Raw genomic sequence first — 18,612 nt, 5'->3', positions numbered from 1 at the left:
GGTCCCTTCTACTGCCTGACCTCCGTCCCCTCTGCTTCAGGGATGGCCCAAATCCTGCTCAGGGAGGGGCCCCCCAAAGAGCGGCTCGAGGACGGAGCCCACAGGACGGAGCACAGGTGAGAGCTCCCGTGCGGCTCTCAGGGACGCCCTTGGACTCAGAGGCCCGGCGGGCCCGTGTCCGTGTCCACCACTCACCCACCCCGTCTGTCCATCGGTGTCCGTCGTTCTCTCTCCGCTGTCCCCACAGGCCCCCGCAGTCTCTCTGCGTGTCTCAGGTCTGTGGGTCCTGCCCGTGTCTCTGCATCATCTCTCTCCTTGCACCTCCGCCGCCCTACCTGTCGGATCTGGTCGCTGACCCTGTCTCTCCCCCCCCCCCCCGCTTTGTCCCCCTTCCCCTTCCTCCACCTGCAGCAAGCCCCCCTCACTGGGAGGGGCCGCACCCGCCTCACCCCTCCCAGGTCAGACGAGGAGGGAGGGCCTGGGAAGTTGGCCCTCAGGGACCAGAACCCCCGCCCCATCAATCAGCCTGCAGCCCTGGGTCAGACCTCCATTAGCACTAACCAGCCTGGACAAGAGGCAGACACCACCGGGCTAGGCCTCGGGGTGATAAGACCCAGATTGAATCACTGGGGCGGGGAGCCGGGCGCCCAGGGACATGAGACAGCCGCGACATCAGCCCCGAGGAGCCACGGGGAGCGCGGGTTATTGCGGGAGCTGAGCGGATGATTGGAAGTGATGGGCCCGGAGTTGGGGGGGGGGCCGCTCCTCCCGGGCTCCCGGTGAGGAAGAGGGGGGCGGGGCGGGGAGGACCTCAGCCGGCCTGGCCTCGGAGCCTACAGAAGCCTGTGGCCCCTTGGTAAGGCCAGTGGTGTTCCAACGGGCAGAGAGGCAGGGAGAGCCCTACTCCTCCTCCTTGGGCAGAATGGGACAGGGAGAGGCCTGTGTCCTCAGGAAATAGCCGCTGTGCTCAGGTCCCGGCCCCCAGGTGCTGGTCTCAGAGCCGTCGGAGCCAGGAAGGGGGACGAGGGGAAGCAACAGGGTCCTGCCTCTCTCAGTGTTCCCTCGCCCTGCTTTCCCTCCCCTGACACACTCGTGCGCACACGTCACACACGCACACGTACACGCTCCCTCCCTCCCATCGTGTTCTACACGCGCCTGCTCTGCTCCGTGGGGACGAACACGACGAAGACCCTCCCCAGCGATGCGGCCCTCCTGTCCACACGACAGCGAACTTCTGTCCCTCCCGCTACAGCAAGAGCCTTCCCGAGCGTGAAACGGTGAGGCAGCCGACTCGGGCCGGGGGCTCTGGGAGCCGGCCCTGAGGTCACCCCACCACCTCCTGGACACAGTGGCCCCGGGCCCAGGAGGGTTTGCCCCCGCTGGCGGCGACAGCTACGGGAGCAGGACCACCGCAGCGGGGAACGAGCGACAGGAGAAGCGTCCCCCACCTGAGGCTCAACCCCCCCGAGTGACGTCATCACAAGAACCGGCACGAGACACGCGGCCGAGGGATGATAAATATAATTGCTATGACGGGACCCTGCCCAGAGGAGAGCGAGCAGCCGCCCCAGACCCCACTTGTCCCCTCTGGCATGCTGAGGGCGAGTTAGAAGCTTCGAGGTCACCGTGGGGCTGCTGGGAGTGGCAGGGGTCACGGGGGGCAGACCCCAGGCTTCGGGCTGCACAGGCCCCGGGGCCGGCCGCCTAGCCCAGGACGTCCAAGTAGACGGGAGGCGCCTGGGCCAAGGCTTGGAGCCGGGCGTGCACGTCCTTGATGCTGTAGCGCTGCTGGGGCTCCCGCTGCCAGCAGCCCCGCATAATGGCGTAGACCTCGGGGGGGCAGGCCCGGGGCCGCTCCAGCTCCCTCCCCTGCGTGATGCACTCGATCGCCTGGGGCCACCGGAGGGAGAGAGAAGAGGGCACCGGGCGTGGGGCAGGGACCAGAGGCCAGCCACGGCCCCTCCCCCCCCACCCCCCGCCTCCCGCCTCCCGCCTCCCGGAGGCTCTCCAGGAGGGTCCCACAGACGGCCGGGCCTCTTGGCTACGAATCATCTAAAAGGAGGCAGGGAGCTCCAAGATTCCTTTCCCCTCGGACGCTGGGCAGCGGGAAGGGTTCCGGCTATGTAGGCTGGGCAGGCTGGGCTGGAACCAGACCCTCAGGAAACGTGCCAGGCCATGTGAGGAAGGTGGGGGGCCTCCCGCTCTCAGCTCCCAGAGCCGCAAGTAAGGAGAGCAGGCAAAGGCCTTGGGGACTGGCTGGCTGGCCGTTCGAGGCGGAGGGCAACCCCACTTCCTTTTGGCTTCTGTAGGTGCCATTGGGGGGGGGACCTAGCACTTCTACAGAAACTGCAGCGGGAGAGACCCGAGTCAGACTCCAGGAGGGACTGTTCGAGCCGCTGAGGCAGCCATAGAAGGAGAGATGGCGGCCGGGTGGTGGGTGACGGGCCTGGAGTCTCCCCCCCTTCTTCCCTCCCTCCGCATTAGAGGACTTGGGTTATGGGCAGCACTAATTCCATTCCCTCTCTCCGTGCTTGAGAAAATTAAAATCTATAACCCTCTCCCCCGCCCCAGCGGCCTCCAGGGAGCGGACTGCATTAGGAGGAGAAATGGAGACTGACAGCTGCGAGCCAAGGGGGGGGGCGGCTCTGGGAGACAGAACACCTGGGGCTCAGGCCGCACCAGCCAGGAGGGCGGAGGGAGGGGCCGGCCTGTCCTTCCTGCGGTCTGACCTCCAGCTGTCCTGCTGCAGCCAGGCCCCCGCGCCCTGCCCTCGTCCACGCCTCCCCCTTCCTCCCCGATAGCGCCTGCTGCGTCTGTAAAGTGCAGCTGAGGACGGGGGTCTGGGCTCCATCTGTAAAGTGCAGCTGAGGCTCCCCCAGGAGCCAGCTGGGCCGGGTTAGGATGGAGAGTGGAGGCAAGAATCCCAGGGAGCGGGCAGAGGGCAAGGAGAGGACGGGTGGGGGTGGAGGAGGCCCGGGGCCTGCGGGCAGCCGCGGGATGGGGGCACCGGGGACCAGGCAGGCCGGGCCGGGGCGGCGGTGGCGCTGACCTCGGTGTTGGAGAGCTGGTACCAGGGCTGCTTGCCGTAGGTGAAGATCTCCCAGAGCACCACGCCGAAGCTCCACACGTCGCTCTCCGTGGTGAACTTGCGGTACAGCAGGCTCTCCGGCGGCATCCAGCGGATGGGCAGCATGGTGCGGCCCCCCACCTGCGGGGCGGCGCTGCGTCACCATCACCGCGGGGCCTCGGTGCGCCCCGCCCCGCTGAGCCCCGCTGCGCCCTGCGCCCCGCCCCACACCGCCGCCCCGCCCCCGTAGTTACCCACCCCCCCGCCCATGGGTCGCTAAAGATGAATGGAAGGGGCTCTGGGGGTCGGGGGCTAAGCGGGGCAAAGCGAGGGAGTCCTCTCTGTGTGTCCCGGGAGCGCAGAGACACCCTCCGGTGTGGCCCAGGAGGTAAGACGGGGTTAGAGTCCAGGGACAGGCAGCCTGGGCCCCCAGCCACCCAGGAAGAGAAGGGTGTGCGGCGCCCAAGGCAGGGGGACACCAGAGACCCTCACGCGGTAATAGTCGGTGCTGTAGATGTCCCTGCTCATGCCGAAGTCCCCGATCTTGACCACGAGGCCTTGGCCCACCAGACAGTTGCGCGTGGCCAGGTCCCGATGCACGAAGTGCAGACTGGCCAGGTACACCATCCCCGCCGCGACCTGGCTCGCCACGGCCAGCAGCTGCCCCAGGCCCAGGGGCCCCGGAGCCACGTCCTCCCCGCCAGCCAGCAACTTGGCGTCCGGCCCATGGGACCTGCCGAAGAGTGAGGGAGAGGGGGCGGCCTGGTGGCGGGGAGAGCCCTCAGGAAGCTGAGGACCCGGAACCGGGGAGCTGGGGCGAGCGGGGGGAGAGGACTGCGGAGAATGGAAGAAGGAACAGAGAGGCAGGTGTCCGGAGGCCTGGGAGCCAGGCGTGCCCACCTCCGGAGCCTTCACCATGGCCCACACTTTCCACATTCACGACGGCCCCCCCACAGAGCAGCCCTTGTGAACTCGGAGCCCAGCAGCCAGCCGCCCGCGGGCCTGCGTCTCTCGCCCACAGACACCTCCCACAGGGTCCTACGGATGTTCGCCTCCTTCCCCCAGGCCTGCCCCTGCCTCTGTGAAGGGAAGCTTCCCCCCTCAGGCTCCGAGACTGAGACCTGGGGGGCCTCCCTTCTCTCTCAACTTTGCTCTCAATATTCAGCCTCCCGTGGGGTTCTTCTTCCTGCCAAAGGTCTCCAGGACGCCCTCCACCTCCCACAGCCACCACTCAGGATCAGTCCCTGCTCACTCAGCTCCAGTCCCCAGAGAGTCCTTCTTCTGACCCGGGCCTGAGCCAATGGCTTTGTCGAGACTGCCCCTTCCCACAGGCCAGCTTATGCCTCATCTGTTTCTTCCTTCTGTCTGGCAGGGGCTTACCAAACCCCCCGTGTGCCCGTCACCACAGCTACCGTGGAGAGTGGGATAGAGATCAACAGGGGCACCTGATGGGCACTCAGGCCAGGGATGGAAGAAATCAGGGGAGACTTCTTGGAGGAAGAGACATTTAAACTGAGACTCAAAGCCTGAATAAAAGAGGTGAGTAAGACATTGAAAAGGGTCAGAGACACAGGTGGATGAAGGTTGGGGGGGAGACCCGGCATACCATGCAGCGGGAACTCTGAGAGCAAATGCCCGGAGGCAGAGCAGACTGGCTTCCTAGGGAATGTCTCCAGACCCATCTAGGAGTCCTCATGGTTCTCTCCTTTGGTTCCCTGTGCTCCCCCAGCATTGAGAGCCACTATTCCCACAGCCTGGGCCCCAGATGGTGGCCCGTCCCTGGCCTGCATCCCCAGCACTCAGCACGGAGCCCACACGGTGTCTGGTGAGCCGGGGCTCCTATCTGGCCTCCCGCTGACTCCAGTCTCCTGAGCCCATCCCCCTCCACACTCATCACCTCCCTCCTGCACCCCACCCTCCACGGGCCCCTCCTCGCCCACAGGGTAAGCTTCGGCTCTGGGGTCTCTCCCAAGCCTGATGGAGTGGATGACCCTTCACTCCCAAGGGGGTGTTTGGAAACCAAATCCCGACCATCAGCTGGACAGACACACAGTGATTTCTCGTCCAGAACCACAGGCCCCCACTGTCCCTCTGACTGGCAGGCAAACAGGCCAAAGAGGAAAGCTCTTGGCTCAGCTAGGACATCACAGCCGAGTGCAAGCCCGGCCCTCCCCCTCCCCGCCTCACGGGTCACCGGACGCCATCCTGGGGAAGGGAGCGTGTTCACCCAAGGACACAACAGAGGGCACATGTGACCATCACAGTCAGGGACTGAGAGCAGGGCTCCACCTGGGGGCACACTCCCCACTGGGTGCCCCGGGCAAGTCGCTTACGCCTCACCTGTGAAATGGGCACATTTCTTGAAGCTGTTAAAATCATGGCACACATGAGAACACATATCAGAGGGGTTCTGGCCAAAGCCAAAGAAATGAATTTTAGTGACTTCCTGCAGGTATGAATTCCCACGTGCGCTTGCAGACTCTGAGGAACTCTATCTACTCTCGTCCGGATACACTCGTCTGCGCGCAGCCGCGGCTGGGGTGCGAGCAGCGCGCCTCGAAGGCGGCAAGAGCCCCAGGACCGGCTGTGGCTGTGCTGCAGCTCTCTGCGCGGTCACCCCCACAGGCCTGGCTTGACGCCCCCCGCCCCCGTGCGTGCAAACAAGCCCTGCGAGCCGCCGGCCTGCGTGGCCCGACGTCGGCCCCTGCCCCCCAGCCCGCCCCGCCCCGCGCGCAGACGGACGGCGGCGCCTTCACGTGTCCGCCTGGGCGCTCCTCGGGGACGGGGGCGGGCCTTCCTGCTATGTCGAGGGTCCCCCTGGGCCGGCCAGACAACCGGGTGCGCTCGTAGGGAAGGGGCTGGGGACGGGCGCTCCTACCGGAGGAAGCGGTTGAGGTCGCCGTGGCGCATGTACTCGAAGACCATGAGCAGCGGGCGGCCCTCGGTGCAGACCCCGAAGAAGCGCACGACGTGCTGGTGCTGCAGCAGGGTCAGCAGCTGCGCCTCCCGCTGGAAGTCCTGCCTCGCGCTCTCCGACACCTCCTTTAGCGCCTGGACCGGCGCGCGGGACTCAGTGCGGGGAGGCGGGCGGCCGCCCTCGGCCCCCGCCCCAGCCTGAGCTCCCGGCCCTGGAACGATGATGCTCCGGGACGTGGGACGCGGGCCCGCGGCAGCTCGGGGACACGGTCTTACCTTGACGGCCACCAGCATCTTGTCCTGCTCCGGCAGCAGGCTGTGGCACTCGGCGAGGAAGACCTTCCCGAAGGCGCCCTCGCCCAGCTCCCACTTGAGCACGATGTCCTGGCGTTTGATGTGATGAACACCTGCGGGGGGCGTGCGGGGTCAGAGCGGAGCCCCCGTCGCGTCCGGAAGGACAGGCCAGCAGGGGCTGAACGTGAGGCTTCGTGCGCTCCCCAGAGCCCCGTGCTGTGGTGTGCACGGGGATGGGGGATGGGAGGGATGCTGGTTCGGGCCCAGGGCAGCCAAAGGAGAGGGTCCGGGGCTTCTCCACACACGCACGCGCACACCCAGGCTCCCCGGCCCTTGACCCAGGAGAGCTGCTCACAGGCATCACTGAAGTACTGTGGGTTCTCGATGATGTGTCCTTGGAGCCCTGAACCTTTGCCCTCAGTGGGGGACAAGGAGCTGCCCCCTAAGGTCATAAAGTGCAGAGACATGGCCAGTCCATCCTCTGGAGCCAGCACGGCGGCGCCTGGGGAAGTGACACAGCCTGATGGAGGGGGTCACACCCCAGGTACACAACGCTGGCCCCTGTTGGGGTACACGGCACCAGGCAACCCCAGCCCAGACCCTGCAGGGGTGAGGCAGGGGAGAGAAGGAGCCAGCAGGAGAAGGGGAGGCACTCTCTCTGTTTGGCTCCCGTCCAACCCCAGGCCCTGTGGGGCCACCAAAGAACTCCCCCACCAGCCCCGCCGAGCTCAGACCTCCCAGACCCACTTAGTGTTTGACTACAATCCAGCCGCCAATTAGCAGCTGCCTCTGCCTCCTGACACTCTCCCCGCTGTGGCCCGACAGGCACACGCACCCCCACACATCCCACTGCCAGGCCCTCGTCCACCCTGACACACACCCCCGGGCCCCCCACCCGGAGGCCAGGGTCAGGGAGAGCCAGTGGCAAACAAAGCCAGCAGGACAGACGCGCACACAGCCCGCTGCCGCACCCCTACTTACGGCCAACCCCGAACTTGGTCCTCTGTCCACATCTGTTGAGCACCAGGAAGAGCGTGGAAAGGAAGAGGCAGGCAAAGACAGCCAGGCCCACAGCCACTGAGACCTGCGGGCGGGGGCCGTGAGAGCCGAGCTCCTCCTCCCTCAGCGAGCCCCAGAGCAAACAGCTCCCCATCCTGTGCCGGAGGCCAGAGCCAGGCCCCCAGAACAGCCTCCTCCTCCCCTGGGGCTCCAGGCCTTGGGGTCAGGCCGCCAGGCTCGGACCAGAAATGACCCTCAACGAGCCGCGAGCCCAGCCTCCCAATTTCAAGCTCACCCCGAAAGGGGTTTCATCCTTCTTCTCCACTGGGTCTCCGGAAGTGCTGTTGGTGTCTGTGGGGACACAGGGCATGGAGGGTGGGGCTCAGCACACGTGGTGTCTCCTGCCGCAGCTCCCCCCCCCCACACTCTTGCTGAGCCCTCAGGGGTCAGGTCCGCTGTGCCCCCTGCCCCGGCCTCAGCTTCAGGGACCAGACAGAACCTGCCCTCTTGCCTGGGCTACTCACCCACTGGCGAGAAGGAGACTGCGGTAGGGGGAGGAGAGAAAGCCGTCAGATGGAGGCTGGAGAGCAGTGAGGCTTCCCTCTCCCATCCTCCCCACGCGGGCTCATCCCTTCCCGGGGCAGGGGGTGGGGTGGGGGGCAGGGGGTGGGGTGGGGGGCGGGGCCGCTGGGCCTCAAGGAGAAGAGGCCCGGGGCCCTTCCCCAGCCTTCCTCCGGGCACCTATGCGCTCCTGCATGGCCCTGCTCTCGGCCAGCCCAGGGAGGGGGGCAGCCCGGGGCTTTGGGGCTCCCGGGGCTGGGCGGAGGCAGGGCAGGGAGACCAGCGCGGAGCCGGACACCAGAACCCCAGGCTCTTTTCTGCCCAGGACCAGGCACTCCAGCTGTGGTGAGGAGGGGGCCCTGGGGGGCGGGGGTCGTGTGCCGGGCTTGGGGTGGCCCTTGCACCGGGAATGGGGTCCTCGGGGTTGAACTCGAAAGGGTTGTCCATGAAGGTGGCCAGGACGGAGGCGGACGCCTGGCCGGATGGGTTGGAGGCCAGCAGCGTGTAGTTGCCGTTGTTGACGTGGGTGGGCTGGTTGAGACGGAGGCACCCGTGCCGCACGGTCTCGTTGGCCGCGGGCTCCAGGAACTCGGTGAAGATAAAGCCGGTCTCGTTGAGCACGGAGCCGTTGAAGAGCCAGCGCAGGGAGGGCGCCGGCTGCCCGTCCGCCGAGAAGGGGATGCACCAATGATGTAGCTCCACGGGCCTGTGCAGCCGCACGCTGGCAGGGACTGGGGGCCGGGGATGGGGGGGACAGCCGGACGTCAGGAGCAGCCAGGGGGACCCGCGCCGGCCGGACGAGTCAGGGGGCTGGGGGGCGGGGCACAGCCAGAAACCAGGCGGCGGGCCGAAGGGAGACTGGCCACCAGCCCGAAGAAGTGCACAGGGAGGGCGCTCCTGAAGAGAGCTGCCAGGAAACCTCACGTCAACGGGGCAGCGGCTGTACACAGCCCGCAGACTCGGAGAGCTTCTAGGTGGCTGTGAGTGACAGCCCCCAGGAAGTGGGATGCCGGCCACAGAAATGAAACACGCGGTCTTTTGGGTAAAGGGTCCAGAAAAATGAAGGGCAGTTAAGCTTAAGAAGATCGGGAGAGAGGGGCGCCTGGGTGGCTCAGTGGGTTAAAGCCTCTGCCTTTTGCTCCGGTCATGATCCCAGGGTCCTGGGATCGAGCCCCACATCGGGCTCTCTGCTCCGCGGGAAGCCTGCTTCCCCCTCCCCTCCCCTGCCTGCCTCTCTGCCTACTTGTGATCTCTGTCTGTCAAATAAATAAATAAAATCTTTAAAAAAAATAAATAAAGTAATTTGTTGGCAGACTGGGGAAATTAGGCAGGGAGCCTAAAGGAGAGCTCGGGAGGGGAATTTGCTCTTGTAAAGGGCTCTGATGGGTCGGGCAGGGAGTAACGCAGTGAGAACAGCTGGGCAGCCAGAGCCGAGGGCCTCAGGTAGCAGGACTTGGGCAGGGGGCCAGAAAGAAATCCATCCCCATCCCTCTGGCTTTGACGAGTCCCTGGGACTTCCCCCACAGGATCGGGTTTTCATGGGAATCTGGAAACAGCTGGGAGGTAGCCGCTCGGGAGATAGATACCTACCCCAGCCCCGTCCTCCAGCCCCGACCCTCAGAGCCTCTTTCCAGGGAAGAAGGGGAGTGGGGGGTGGAGGCGGTCACTGGGACTCACAGGAGACGTTGACCTGCACGGAGACTTCGGCCCGGCCCATGTCATTCTCTGCCCAGCACGTCACATTCTTCCTATTGAGGTCGCTGGTGACGTTGGCTAGGGTCAGCCCCAGGGACGGCAGGCCCCCAGATTGCTGGGTCAGGAAAGAGAACGGTACATGAGGAAGGGTGTCGCAGGCTTGGGTGTGGAGGCAGGGGCTAGAGCTGCTCCTGGGGGCATCCCTGTGGCTCCAGATGGAGAAGAGAGGAGGGGTGGGGGGAAACGGGGGAAGGGAAGAGGGAGAGGAGAGGACACAGCAGAGAAAGGCCCCTCCTTTAGAGCGCGTGCGCAGACTACCTCCTGGAACATTGATTTAATGATCCAAAAAAAATCAAGAACATGACCACTGGCCTCAAAACAGGAGCGGACTACCCTGAACGGGGACCACCCTCCGCGCAGCTCGGCCGATGTCCAGAAGGCCAAGGACCCAACAGGCACGAGTCGTTCTTGCTCTGCACGCGGGGCTGGCAGTTTCAGGCCAAGGGAGACCAGGGCAGCGGGCAGAAGTGGCCTGCCCCGACCAGCTCTGGCAGATAAACACGGAGCCTGAAGCTAGAGGCAGTGACTGGGCAGTGACGGGACTCTGAATCATCGTCGGAACTCTGGATCAGGTTCAGGTTCTCTTCCGAGGAAACGGGGGACGCGTGCCAGTTACGTGACCTCAGGACAATTCCTAATCTTGCTGAACCACGGCTTTCTTGCCTTGTAGGCCATGGAGGTAGACAAAATGGTCCTTTCACGTGTTAGGAAGCTACTTCCATTGAAATGATGCAAGGCCATGGAGCGGCGGACCAGCCTCATTTGTCCGGAAATTTCAGAAATGCGGAATCCCTTCGACTAAGCGCGGGGGGAGGTGAAGTTTCCCCGGACCTCGGCTGGAGCGGAAGTTTGAAGACCCCGAAGAGCTCCCTCACTCTGGCGCAGGCTCTCCGTTCCAGCCTCCTCCGGGGGAAACTTGGCCCTGCTCCGAGCTCCTGTCTGAGGGCCCCCTCCCCCAAATCCCGTGGGTGCTGGGCAGCCCATCAGCTCAGCCCTATGAGCTGCTCCGCCACCCTCCGGCCTCCTGAGGGTGCCCCCCCCCCACTCAACCCAGTTGGGTGTGACTTTTCTAGGAAGTTGCTAGAAAACAGAACTGAGACCAAACATGGAAACCTCCCACAGAGAAAAGCAAAACCCTGGAATTTCCCAAAACAGCTGAGCAAAGGTCTCCCCACTGGTGGTCATGGCCAACCTCTTGTCTCTACCTTGTCCCCTTTCCATCACTCACTCTCGTGGCTCTGCTCAGTGGCTCTGCACCGCTCCCCCCCCCCCCACCCCGTGCCTGCATCCCCAGCCCAGTGGCTCCTCCTTTCAATACTGTCCCGGGGACCCCCGGCCATCCTGGGGGCGCAGCCCCTCCCCGTGAACACCTGGCCTGGCTCCTCCAAGGGGCCGGACCCTGTGTACCCACCTACGTGGGGCCAGGGCGTTGGGTGGGCACTGCCTACTGTCGGCTGCTGGTGACCTTGTCAACAAGGCCGGAGTCAGCTGGGGCTACTCGGGGCTGCCCATCACCCGCCTGAGCACAAAGAGCCAAAGACACATCTGCAAGACCAAGCTAGCAGCCGCGGCCAGAGGCAGCGGGGACATCAAAGGTCATCACGTCCACCTCCTCAGCTGACAGGTAAGAAAACCAAAGTGTAGACAGGTTTTCCGAAAGTCAGTCCAAAAACTCATTAGTGAGAAAGCTGGACCTGGACTGGGACTTTCTCTACGAACAAGCTCACCAGACCCCCAGGAGGATATGCGTCCAGCATCTCTGGACGAAGATGGGAAAGACCCTGGGGACGCCCTGGAGGCAGGACCACACGCGCCGTACAGACCCCCCGTCCTCTTCCCTTGTCTAGAAAGCCAGTGACTGGGAGGGATGGTCTGGGGGCCCAGGGACTGTCTCTCCGGCAGCAGGCACCATGTTCCCTGGGGTCCCCACTGGGCCAGGGCCCACCGTGAGGGCAGGTGTTTGCCGGCCCCACAGAACGAGCCTGAGCCCCGTGGGTCGGAGCCGCATCTGTCCCTCCCTTACGTGCTTCTTCCTCATGGTCTCTCTTTCCCCGTCTTCGTCCCCTGTGTCCCGTCCAAGCGTCTCCCAGGGAGAGGGGGAGTGGAGGCACAGGGCAGTGAAGGGCTTCTCACCGTCACCGTGGCCAGCTCCTCCAGCTCGGTCAGGACCCAGCCGGCGCCCTCCACGTCCCGCCCCTCCACCAGGCACTGCAGCAACACATCGTCCCCCACGTCCACGGAGGTGTTGGGCATCTGGACCCTCAGCACGGGCACGCCTGGCAGCCCGGGATGGCCAAGGGACGTTAGATCAGGGAGTGGCCCTGAGCCCTCCCCCAGGGTGATGCGTCCTCCCCCACCCGCCTCCATGGCCCTGAGCCCCTCCTGGTGGTGCCCAGCGCCCTCCAACCTTCAGCACCCCCGGCTCTCGCCCGTGTCTGGTCCCCGGGCTACTGCTCAGGGCTCCCTCCTGGGCCTGCTGCTCCTCCCCACCCCTTATGCAGGCCGGGCACCTACCGCAGCTGGCATTGGACAAGAGGGCCAGCGGCCCCTGCCCGGGACACTGCAGCTTCTGTCCGCGCACGCCGCCCAACCCCTCCTCCTCCCAGCGCAGCAGCCAGTGGACCGCACATGTGCAGCGCAGAGGGTTCCCCGACAGGACCCTGTGGGTACGGGGGACACCAAGAGAGTCAGGGACCGGGCCAGGGTCGGGCCTAAGGAGCCCCGGAGAACGAAGTAGCAGGTAGGAGGGAGTGCGGGCGAGTGCGGGCTGGCAGACCCGGGGGTGAAGGAAGAGGGACAGGGGCGAGGAGGGTCCTCTCGGGCACCCCAGGAACAAGGCGTTATCACAAGAAATAAGATCCAGAAAGCCCAGGAGCCGGCTGGGGGCTACATGGATTCCTTCACCCCAGCAGGCTCCTCAGGAAGACAGGCGTGTGCATGGGGTACGGGCGACATGGGCAGCCACGCGCCCCAGCAGAGGGAACGGTGCCGGCCCCCCTCCGCCAGAACGCTTTCCGCCTTAGCCGCCCAGCTCTCCCCCCACATCCTGGCCGCCCCCAGGGTGGGAGGACCCTCCAGGGGGCCTGCCGTCTCAGATGGGGTCACGGGCGTGGACAGAGTCCCCAAAGAGCAACCCCCACCCACCACCGCCACGGCACGCAGAGACCCACACGCCAGTGCACGCGCACACAGCTCTGGCCCCCCAGGACGGCCCACACTCACAGCTCCTGCAGGGGGAGGCCCTGGACGGCTTTCCAGGAGAGAGACTCCAAAGCGTTGAAGGAGAGATTCCTGTGGGAGTTGAGATAGAGACGGCCGCCTTGAGCCACCGACCTTGCTCTGACCCAGGGAGAGGGAGGGAGGAGCCCCGGGAAGCTGACATCTCATGCCCCCCCCCACCCCAGTGCCCCCAGCCCTGGCAACTAGGACTAGCCAAGGAGGCACTGGGATTGGGACAGGTTAGGCTCCTGGAGTCCCTCTCTTCTCGCTGGGACAGCGAGAGTTAATTCCACTTAACCCCCTCCCCAGACCCCAGGGAGGGGGTCTCAGGGAACAGCCTGCTCCCCCCCCCCAGCCCGGCCCCAGCTGGCAAAGTGCTGAGACCCCAGTGGGGGGAAGGGCCTCCATCTGTGCTCCCCTCCCCGCAGAGCCCAGGCAGGCCAGAGGAAAAGGGGGATGGCGGCGGATCTCGGAGGACTTCCTCAGAGACCCCGGGGCCCCAGGGATCGGGAAGAGTGCCCAGGCCGGCCCCGGACACAGCGGGGTGCGGCAGTACAGCTGTGCGGCCTCGGCCCAGAAACGTCCCCTCCGGGAGTCCCGGAGCCCCATCTGTAAAATGGGCTGCCGCTCCCTCTCGCCGCGTTGGCTGCGAAGGCTCAGGCACGTATGTGACGTCTCACGGGTTCGCTTTCTTCACCGAAGCCCCACTTTGTCATGAGGGAGGCGCCTAACGTCACCTTTTCTGCCATTGCGACATCACCGGACACAGCCGAGACTTTAGAGGACCCCAGCACCCTGCTGTCTGTCTGTCTGTCCGCCAGGGTAAGAAGGAGGAACTGAACTGCTGGCCCCAGAGGCCAGAGAGGGGGCTGCGAGGGACTCCAAGAGTCTCCCTCCCCTGCCCTCCCGCCCCTGCCCGCCGTCCACAGAGGGGCAGCTGTGCCTCCCAGGGGCGGGCAGGGATCTGGCGGCGGGTCTGATGGCCAGGCTATCCCCGGGGGCCAGGGAGGGGGTGGGAGGTGGCGTCCCCAGCCAGAACCTGGAGCGCGCTCCTGCCCCTGGCTCCCTTTGGACAGGTGTGTCCGAACTCCGGGAAAAAAAACGGGGCAGAAGCCCTTGAGACGCATCCCTGTAGCATCAAGTGTGGGAGCGAGAGACACTGGACACTGCGGCTAACAGGGGGTGGGGGGCTTTGGGGGTTTGGGGGTGGGGGGGTGGGAGGGTGCGGGGGTGGGGGCCCAGAGCACCAGCATCCCTGAAGATGCGGAGAAGCCCCAGGGCAAGGGGTGAGGCCACGTTCCTGACCAGGTCGGGGCCTTCTTCACAGCAGCCGGGGGGTGGGGCGCAATCCCAGCAGCCGCCCATCTGGGGTCCCCCCCCCGCCGTCCAGCGCTGGCCACTCACAGGCGCCTGAGCCGAGGAGTGAAACGGAAGGCGTCGGGCGCCACGGAGCGGAGTCCACTCTTCACGATGGTGCTGGGAGGGCGCAGTAGGGTCAGCCCATAGGCCCTTCTCTCCCCAGGGCCCCAGCTCTCCGCCCACACCGGCCCCCAGCCCCCCAGGGTGAGCCCTGGGCCCCCCATTCCCCTACAGGCTCCCCAGCTGCCTTGGGCCCCAAAGACCCCTGAGCTTTCTGGTCTCCTCCAGTCCCTGTGTTCTCAGGCTCCCCGAGTCACTGGTCCCCCAGGCCATGCGCTGACCCCACACCGACAGCCCCTCACAGGTCTCGCAGCTCCCCCAGGCCCCGCAGGTGAACGGCCTCCAGATGCTGCAGGTGCGTTTGGTTCTCAATGTGGCTGTGGGGAGAGGGGATGGGGGTCACGGGGGCCCAGGGCCACCCTCAAGTTCCCATGCCCGCCTGCCTGCCTCCCTCGGCATCACAAACGCAGGTGCGTGCACGCGCACACGCACAACCGCACACAGACGCACCAGTCACACACGAGCCGCGCACGGACAGGTACAGGGACACACACGTGGATGCGTCCTCACCATCACGTGGACACATTCCCATCCCTCGTGTGTGCACACACGGGCACACACACACACACCACCTCGCGCGTGTCCACATGAGCCCTCGTACGTGCGTGGACAGAGGCAGGCCGGTCAGCACGCTCCCACGGTCATACCCAACACAGGTACGCGTGGGTCTCTCAGGTACAGCCGTGGCCCCACGTTCACAAACACACAGAACCCCATTCTCAGCTTAGGCTTCTGCTTTCCTGCCCAAGGCCTCTCCTGTTCGTGCTCAGAAATGGGGGTCACGCTGGGACTCCTGCTTCCACAGAGGACCGAGGCTCACTGTGGCCCCGCAGCAGAGGGAACCCAGTGCTCATGCGAATCTGTGTGTTCCCAAACACTCAGTCCCCATCTGGGCTGACCCACACCGCGGCACGCTTGCTCCCTCATTCGCCCACGTGCCCGCGCGTGCACACCCCACCCTCAAAGCCACAGTCCCTCCCCACACTCAGGATCCAAACCCGACTGCCCCCAGCCTTTCGCAGAGCAAACAAGAGGCGCGGAGGCTGTCTGTCAGGGACCCCCTGAGCCCCTCCCTGCCCCAAGAGGGACCTGAGAAGGGGGACAAGGGCACTGGGAGGCCGGAGAAGGGACAGGGTGGTGAAGAGGCACAGAGACGTGGTTCACAGGGCAAGACAATGATGGGAAGGCTGGCGGGGGGGGGCATAGAAACACAGAGGTGGTGAACCGGAGACACGGAGAAAGAGACAATGCACAGGAAAAGATTAGCAGAGAGAAAAAGAGAAAGAGACAGGCAAGGGGACAGACAGATAAGGACAGGGAGACAGACACAAAGAGATAAGGCCAGAGCACCACAGAAAGCCAGACCGGGAGCTGGAACAGAGGACAGGTGTGTAGGGACGGAGGCGGCTGCCACCCTGGGCCCTGCCCCGCTTCGGGATCTGGCACGCCAGGGAGTTCCTGAGAACTCGGGTGCCCTGCTGTGGCACGTCAGTGAACCCCCCCACCCCTTGCACACACAGACATGCACACACACACACTTGCCAGGGGCCTTTGACTCACTGCATCTTCTCAGAACTCTCCCCTCACCCCTCTGCCCTTCCCTGGCTGGACCAGGGGAAGGGGGGACCCAAGCTGCATGACCTCTCCCCCTCCCCCTACTTCCCAGTGGGGGGGCCAGCTGCACCAGCCAGGCAGCCCGCCCCCAGTCCTCGGGAGCACTCTCCTGTGACTCTGCTCACAGGGTCTAGAGCTGGAGGGACCGGGGAGGGGTGGCGGCAGCCGCCGTGACCAAGCTGTCCGGCAGCACACTCAAAGCTGCCTCATTCGTTTGGATTCATCATCAATCTGTCTTTTCGAGTCCATTATCTCCTCGTTAGCTCTGCGGGTGAGGGAGGAGGAGGGGACGGGCAGGCGGAGGCTGGGGGTCAGGCCGCTGCCTCACCCAGTGGGTCCTCTCAGCACCCCACCCTGTACGGCTCCTGGTCCCCAGCCTAGCCTGCCCATGCCCCCACCTCCCGGGGGGCTGGGCCCACTGGGTAAGGGAACGGGGACAAGAGCTATGATGGGGAACATTCTGGAGCCAGGGCCCTGGTGTGAAGGTGCAGGGGGACTGAGGGGACAGGGCTGGGGACAGCAGCCCCTCCCATCCTGCGGAGCCCTAGCCCAGACCCAGACAAGGCCATCTCCTCTCCTCCTGGTCTCCCTAGGGCCATTAAAGAGAGAGATGGAGGACCTTCCCGTTAATTACCACGAGATACGGGAGGACCTCGCTGCCAATTATCACAGGCTGCTCTAGCAACTTCCAGACAGCGATGGTTCCCACCTCGGACGCCTTCCAACCCATCACCGTCACCGCATGAGGCCAGCGCTCCTTGCCCACCCTCTAAGCCCCAGGCCGCAGAACAAGGATTTTTCTGGCAGTTCCTCCCCTCTTCTAGAAGTCTTGCTGGTCCCGTCAACTACACAGAATACTCAAGCATTTTCCAGGCATCGCCCTGTGATGCTCGAGTACCTCTAGGCCAATTACCACAGAATACTCCCTTAGGTTTCCCCAGCTGCTAACAAGTACTCCAGTATTTCGTAACCAATTACTGCAGGTTGTCAGAGTACTACAAAATGCTGGAGATTTCTCCCAGGTTGGGGCCCCGAAAAGAGGAGTCTGTCAACATGAGCCCTGGCTCTCTGCCCCAAGTGGGGAGGCAAGGGTGGAAAGGGAGACGGGGTGGGGACAGAGAAGCCAGGAGTCTCGTTCTCAACCCCCAAATCAAGGGATAGCGGGGACAAGGGATGGTGGAAACGGGGAGAGGGGAGCTCAGCCACCCCGCTGTTCCTCCTCACCACCTCCCCCCATTCCAGGTCACTCCCCAGTTCCAGAGGCAAGAGCTGGTGTTGCCTGGTCATGGCCAGGAGCAGGGTAGGGGCTGGCTTCCCCCTGGAAAGGGGCTACGGAGGTAGGGGTGCCAAACGGAGGGGTTCCCCGCAGCTCGCCAACCCAGAGCTCGGGCTCCTCCCGTCTGCTCTCCAGAGGCTGCTTCGGGATGGCTCAGACCGGGTCCACGGACAGCTCCCTTGCCCCGGCTGCGCCAGGCACCGTCCAGACGGTCACTGCCGTGGCGGTCAGGGAGCCGCGGGGGCAGAGGCAGGCCCAGGTGCAGTCTCCCGCCCCGCCCCGGACCCCGCCGGCCGGAGGAGAGTGCGCGCCCTCGGGGCCCGGCTACGCCCGCCTGCCCCTGCGCCCCCGGCTGCCGCGCCCCCCGCGCCCGCTCCCCCGCGCCCGCCGGACACTCACAGCTCCGTCAGGTTCTCAGCGGCCGGCAGGCGGCGGAGGCTCTGCAGGGCCCCAGGCCGGGAGCAGCGCAGCCCCGAGGGGCCGTGAGGGCAGCAGACATCGGGGCAGGGCGCGGCGCCCGCGGACGCCAGCATCAGCCAGGCCAGCAGGCTGCCCGGGCCCGCCGCCCGGCCGTGCCCGCCCCGCTGCCCGCGCGGTTCGCCTCGCAGCATCGCGCCGGCCCCGCAGCCGTCCGTGCGCTCCCAGCCGCGGCCGCCGGGCCTCCCCCGACACGTGCGCCCGCCGCGCTAAAGACCCGGCCGCCGGGAAGGGGCGGGGCCCGCGGCCCGCCCCGCCCCGCCCTGCCCCCTCTGGCTCCACCCCCACCCCGCCGGTCCTCAGCCCCAAGGCGGCCCCCACCCCTTTCGGGGGACCCCGCGCCCCTTCTCCCCCACCCCCCTCCCCCGCTCCAGAGGAGACGCCTTAGAGGTGTCTGCTGGGGTGGGCGCGGGGGCGAGAAGGGGATGCGCTATTTCCCCCAGCGGCAAGCAGCTGCCTTTAGGGGGCGCGGAGATGACAGGGCGGGGGCAAGGTCACCATCGGGGTCATCCCCGCCCGCCCCCCGCCCCAGTCTCCCTCCTCGCGGCGCGCGCCCCTGAGGGAGTGTACGAGGTCACTTGGGGTAATGGGGTGAAACAGTCTCCAAACCCTAGGAGGAGAGGGGAAGGGACCCCAGACGGACCCAACGCGGACCTGGGGCAAGAAAACAGCGGGAGAAAGGAGTCGCCCCAAAACAGCGGCAGAGGGGCCGGGCGGGCCGAGGCGCCGGCTCTCCGCAGGGACCACAGGGCGGCGCTAGAGGCCCGCGCGCAGGGGTGAGCGCTCGGCGGGGCGGGGGCGCGCTCTGCAGCCGGCTCGGAGCGGCGCCCCGGGCCCCGCGACCGCCCCGACCCCGGCCGCTGGGGCCCCGCGGGGCTGGGCTGGCATCGGCCGCCGCCCTGGCGAGAGCATCGATTTCTGCGCGGAGAAATGAATAGATCGGCTCTTAGCTCCG

This window comes from Meles meles, chromosome 17 (genome assembly GCF_922984935.1).
Source record: "Meles meles chromosome 17, mMelMel3.1 paternal haplotype, whole genome shotgun sequence".
NCBI lineage: Eukaryota > Metazoa > Chordata > Mammalia > Carnivora > Mustelidae > Meles > Meles meles.
This window is presented reverse-complemented; position numbering follows the sequence as displayed.